The following is a 5690-nucleotide window of genomic DNA, read 5'->3' as shown; positions in this document are numbered from 1 at the left end:
CCCCCCCCCCCCCCCCCCCCCCCGCCTCCACGCTCCCGCTGAGGCCGAGGAAATAAATCGCCTTCAACGGGTCAGGCCCGGGCACTGGAGGGAAGCCGACCCCCTCAGCGGGTGGGCCAGTGGTGTGCCCAGCTGGGGGAGACCTGCTTTCAGAGAGGAGCAGAACAGCTTCGTCTGAAAGCATCACGACGGCGGGCCCCGTGGGTGTCGCCGGGCCGCCCGTCGAGGCTGCGACGCACCCGAGCGCACTGTTTTCTCTCGTCCTATTTCATTCCACTCCGTTCGGGGTCCTCTCTCTCGTACGTGCACACAAAGTCTTAATGAATGCCTTTTGTAAACACTTCTAACGACACAGCCAGAGGACAGCTTTGTGGCCACAGACAAAGCGAACGGGCTGCCACTGGTGTTTTCTCTTCCGTACGCGGGGCTGGCCCTGCCGCCGGGGGGGGGGGGGGGCGCCCACGGCCAGCCCGACCGGATGGGGGGAGGAGACCGAGAACTGGGGACGGGGAAGAGAGGGCGGGGCTACCACCCTGCCGTATAAGCGGCTTCAGCGCTCCAAGCACGGGATGGGATCCCCCAACCTCCGCACACTTCTGGGGGTGGTTCCTAGGATGACCCACCTCCTGCACACGGGACAGAAGGCCAGGGTGTCCTCTGCACCCCCACCTGGAGCAAGGCCGGGTACAGGGCTGAGGGTCTGAAACTCAATGTGAAGTCTGAGGGTGCCTGGGAGGGAGGCCCTTGGGGACGGAGGCCGGACACTCAAGGCATTTCCTGCACGGACACTGCAGAAGCTCCGGCCAGAGCTCAGAGACGCGCCGAGGCTGAGGTCACACCCGGGCAGCCCGGGCAGCCCCCTCACCCCCACCCTCAGGCAGCCCCTGTGCCCCCCTGTCCCCTGGGCCAGCCCTGACCTCCGCCTCCAGGAACGACAGGCTCACTGCCTGCCTGTACGTTTACGGAGATGCATGAGCACATGTTCATAACAAAATACTAGCTAAGTCTTAAGGGAAAAATTGAGAAGTCTTTTACGTGGGGGGTGGGGGCACCTGGGTGGCTCAGTCGGTCCAGCGTCCGGCTTCGGCTCAGGTCATGAGCTCACAGTTTGTGGGTTCGAGCCCCATATCAGGCTCTGCGCTGATGGCTCAGAGCCCGGAACCTGCTTTGGATTCTGTGTCTCCCTCTCTCTCCTCCTCCTCCCTCACTCATACTCTGTCTCTCTCTCTCTCTCTCTCTCAAAATAAATAAAAAATAAACATTAAAAAAAAAGATTTTAGTCAAACCATATTAGTTATCAGCTGTCAGACATCTGTCAGCTACACCTCTTGCCAAAAATTCCCACCGAGATCAACCTTGGCTCCTCTGTCCCCGCACAGAGCACTCGGTGACACGGGCCAGACCAGTCTGTGCCAAGAGGGGTCCCTGGAGAAAGCCAAGTGTGGCCCACTCACCGACACACACACACACACACAGATACACACACACACACACACTCAGCTTTGTCTCTGAGCGCCACCCCACGCTCCCAGCCCCCCGCCGCCTGGGGGGTGGACAGCCAGGCCGCCCGCACGCTCACACCCCGACCCGACCCTCGGTGCTGCTGTCCGGGCGGGGCAGGGGGAGCAGCCTGGGTCCACCCTCCTCCAGGGGCTGGTGGAGGACTAGCCACCCCAGGGGGGCTCCCCAAAGGACAAAGGAGTGAGTGGAAACCCACCGTCTCTGTGACGATGGCAGCAAGAAAGGACCAGGGCAGAGGTGAGCTGGAGCCCCGGGGTTCCGCGGGGGCCCTGGGCCCTGCAGGAGTGACCCCTGTGCCGAAGGATCGGGGTGAATGTGGGAACGGACAAGCCTGGCCGAGGACCCCGGGGGCCCCTGCGCTGGCTGGAGGTGCTGCACGGCACCTGCCGTGGGGGGTCGAGGGCCACGGTGTGTGGGGACCGTTGCCACACCCACGGTGCCAGCCCGGTTTTACCGCCCCCACGGCTCAGTGTCCCCCCCCCCCGGGAGCCCCGGCAGGGGCCCAGCCGGTGCCCGTGGCGGATCCGGTCCCAAACCCTAGCGAGGGAGGCCAGTGCCCTCCAGCACTTTAATTGCCAACAGCCAGCAGACGCGGCCACATCTGCGGGTCGTTTCAAAGACAATAAATCAGGAACTTTCCAGACGGGCTCCCTGCCAAGGCAGAGAGAGAGGGGCCTAGGACAACAGGAGCCACAGCAGCCACACGTCCAAGGTGGCCTGGGAGCTGGTAGTGCTGGGACGAGGAGAGAAACGCATTACGTTTGTCTCCGACGAGAATTTGTGGTCGGCTCGGGGCGGGAGGTTGATGGCGAAGAAATGTGCTGTCGGTGAGGGGAATGTCTACATTGAGGGCGGCTGGGTTCGGAGGGTCCTCTGGTGGCGGACACAGCTCAGAAGGGACCTGATCCAGAGGGCAGAGGTGGGAAGGCCCGCAGGGGTCAGCTTGGGGGAAACTGAGGCCAACCGGGAGAAGACATGAATGTCCCTGGGCAGCCCTAGGGCTGGGACTCAGGCCCGGCTCTGCCCCAGGCAGGTGGGCACACGCCCCCACCCGGGGAGCATGAACAAGGCACTCGCAGGCATCAGACCCTGACACCCGAAGCCACCCGGCATGACCTCCAGGTCCCAGGTCCCAGCCATGTGGCTGGCGTGCATCCTTGGCAATGGGGACAAGACTGGACAGCCTTCTGTCAGCCTCCAGGGCCTCAGGAGGGGCCTCCAGGGCCGCACGCTCTGTGGGGCCCAGTGGCTGGCAGTGACGTCGACACAGGAGCACCAGATTTTCTCTCCGTCTTGGCCTTAAAATCCTAAAGCCCCAAGGGGCCTGCTTTAAAGGAGCCCACCTGGAATCCTCATCACCATCGCGAACTAGTTTTTTAACCCCCAAGAACTCTGTGAAGGAAGACCACTGGCCGAGCCCATTTTCCAGATGCAGAAAATGAGGCCAAGGATGTAAGCAACTTGCCAAAGTTCACAGAAGACAGTCCGTGGCAGGACTGGCATGAAGCCCTGGGCCTGCTGCTCGGAAAAGGGACACGGGACGCAAATCAGAAGAGCAACCAGGAAGGGAGAACAAAGAAAAATGTAAACCCAGGAGTGAGAATTTACCCCCTCCCCCCGCCACCCCCCATCATTCGGGGGGGAAAGGCAGCTCGCATACGAAGGCCTGGGAATCAAATGGCGTCAGACCTCACAGCACCTGGAGGCTAGGGGTGAGGGGGGGCCTCCCGTCCGACTCTGCAGGCAGGTGACTCCCGGTCTAGGGTGCGGCGCGTAGGCAAACCCACGATCGGGGACGGCGCTGGGAGAACACAGACAACTTCGAAGATCAGAAGGCTTCGACGTTTACGTCCCACGAACCCTTTCTCAGAAAGCTACCTGAGGATGTGCCCGAGGAAACCAAAGGCATAAGCCACGCAAAAAACGTAAATTATAATAAACGAAACGGGACGTTCAGGACGCGAGGAATCCAAAATGCAAGAGAAGCGGAGGGCCCCCAAGGGAACGGTGACACCAAGTCCCAGGACAGCCGCTGTGCTGGTGGCGGAGAGCGGGGGTGAACTCGCGCACTGGTGAATCGGGACCAAGCGTCCTGATCTGTGCCTGTCTCCCAGCGTAGTTACGGAGAGGGCTCCCTTTGGCTCCCGAATGGGTCCTGAGTAGGATAACACCTAATGAGCGACCAAAACGTTGTGCAGAGGAAAAGGCGGGATCTGATAGGACAGCCCCAAGGAAAGTGAGCAAGTGAAACAAAGAGGGAAACAGGCACATTTGGCCATTTTGAGAGAATTGTCGGTGACGGCGGCACAGGCTCGCACGGACGTGAAAACCTAAGGTGGGCGCTGATGCGGGCGAAACAAGGGGGCTCCAGAGAGGAAATGACGTCCCCGTCCTTCGTGCGGTTCAGCTGCGAACATCATCTGTACGCTCGTGAGGACGTGAACCCCCAGACGGATGTGATGATTGACATCGACCGGTGTGTGTCGGGAGGCTGAGATCGTCCCCCTCCCGCAGGGCGAGGCCGATAGAGAAGCTCTAAAACTGAAAAGCTGTGCGCGTGACGTAAACCACAAACATCAACAGGGCAGATTCCGGAAGGGGCAGAAACGGCTGCTTCTGGGGAGTCGATGACGAGTGGGGGCGTCACGTGTTGTCCTGGTTAGGCTTCTACTAGACGCACGTGTGCTTTGGACGAAACACTGGCACGTGTAGCTCTGATGCACCACGAGCCGTCCCCGCCGGCCTGGGATCGCATCCTCGGAAGCACAGGGAAGCCCCACGCGGCCCCCGGGACAAGTCCAGGAGGTGGGAACCAGGCCAGGTCGCTGGGAGGCCAGACGCAGGGTCTGAACGCTCCCCCCATCCCCTGTCCCCACCCCCGCCCACGGCTGGCCTCCCCAGAACCCTGATGAGGTGAGGGTGCCTCTCCCGGCCCCCCATCCGCCGCGGTGAGCGGGGCCGGGGGCACATCTCAGACTTCAGGCCTGTACCCCCTGCCCTGCACCCTTCTCCTCCTGCTCCAACCTCACCCCCTGCAACAGGGCCTCTGTCGGTCCTGAGCCGGTGTCAGTGTTGATTCGAGCTCCGCTGTAAAACTCAGGGAGAGAGAGGGGATGGTGATGGGTTCCTGGGACACCAGAGGCCGGGCCAGCCCGCGGGTCGGGGCCAGCCCCCGCCCCCCCCCCCCCCCCCACGAAGCCCGGAAGCCCACCAACGGGCCTGTGTGATTCTCCACGTCCAAGGGCAGCCCGGGCTTCTTTGGGAATGGGTAGGAACTTGTGTCACTGCCCAATCTGCAGGGTCGGGAACAGGTTGTCCCCTCACCAGTAGCCTGGGGACAGGAACCTTTGCAAAGTGTTCCCTCCGGTCCCGCGCTGGGGCTCCCAGACAGGGACGAGTGTCAGACTTCCACATGACTGCAGGCCCGCATTGGTCTCACTCCGGGCGCGGCTTGTGCTGAGGCCAGTTGTGCGCACCAAGGGTGGGCTCAGAGCTGAGCCCTTGGTCCCGGGCTCCGGCCCTTGGAGCCCCAACCCCCAGCTCCAAGGGTCTCCGGTCCCCCTCTCGGGCTCAGCAGGGGCTTCTTGCCCTCCTTAGCAGGGAGGGCTTGTGCCTGTATGCGTGTGTGCATTCCGTGCACCTAAAGGTGCTAAGCAAGGAGTCGGGACGCAAGGCGGAGGCAGTGAGACGGTCACACGGGGAACGGGTTCGTTCGCCTCCTTCGGATCAGACGTCATCAGCAGCACACAGAAGCCCACGAGAGCCGGGGGCCTGGGCCCTCCTGCGTCCCCGAGGGACCCCGGGAGGGTCTCCGCACTGGCCTCCCGTCTCTCCCCGGGGGTCGCGGTCCTCCCGCTGCCTCCGGAAGCTGGCATCCGGCAAAGTGGGCGCTCTCTTCGTTACGCACTTTTCACGGCAGCCGGAATCCCCGCTTCTTAATCCAAACACGACAGGGACACTCGAGCGGAGGAGATGCCCCGTCCTGAGGCCACTGTGGGTGTGACCGGCACAGGCCAGGAGGACGGCGAGGTCACTCGCCTGGAAACTCACGCCGTGGGTCTTGGCCCCGAGACCTGAGAATCTCCCCCGAGGCCCCTTCTGCCTGGCGCCACCCCGGCCTCCGCGAGCCCGGCTCTCCCAGGACGGGTGGGCTTGGACGGGACCCACGC

Source organism: Herpailurus yagouaroundi, unplaced genomic scaffold, assembly GCF_014898765.1.
Source record: "Herpailurus yagouaroundi ecotype Mexico unplaced genomic scaffold, PumYag 77, whole genome shotgun sequence".
Taxonomy (NCBI): domain Eukaryota; kingdom Metazoa; phylum Chordata; class Mammalia; order Carnivora; family Felidae; genus Herpailurus; species Herpailurus yagouaroundi.
Note: the sequence above shows the minus strand (reverse complement) of the source record.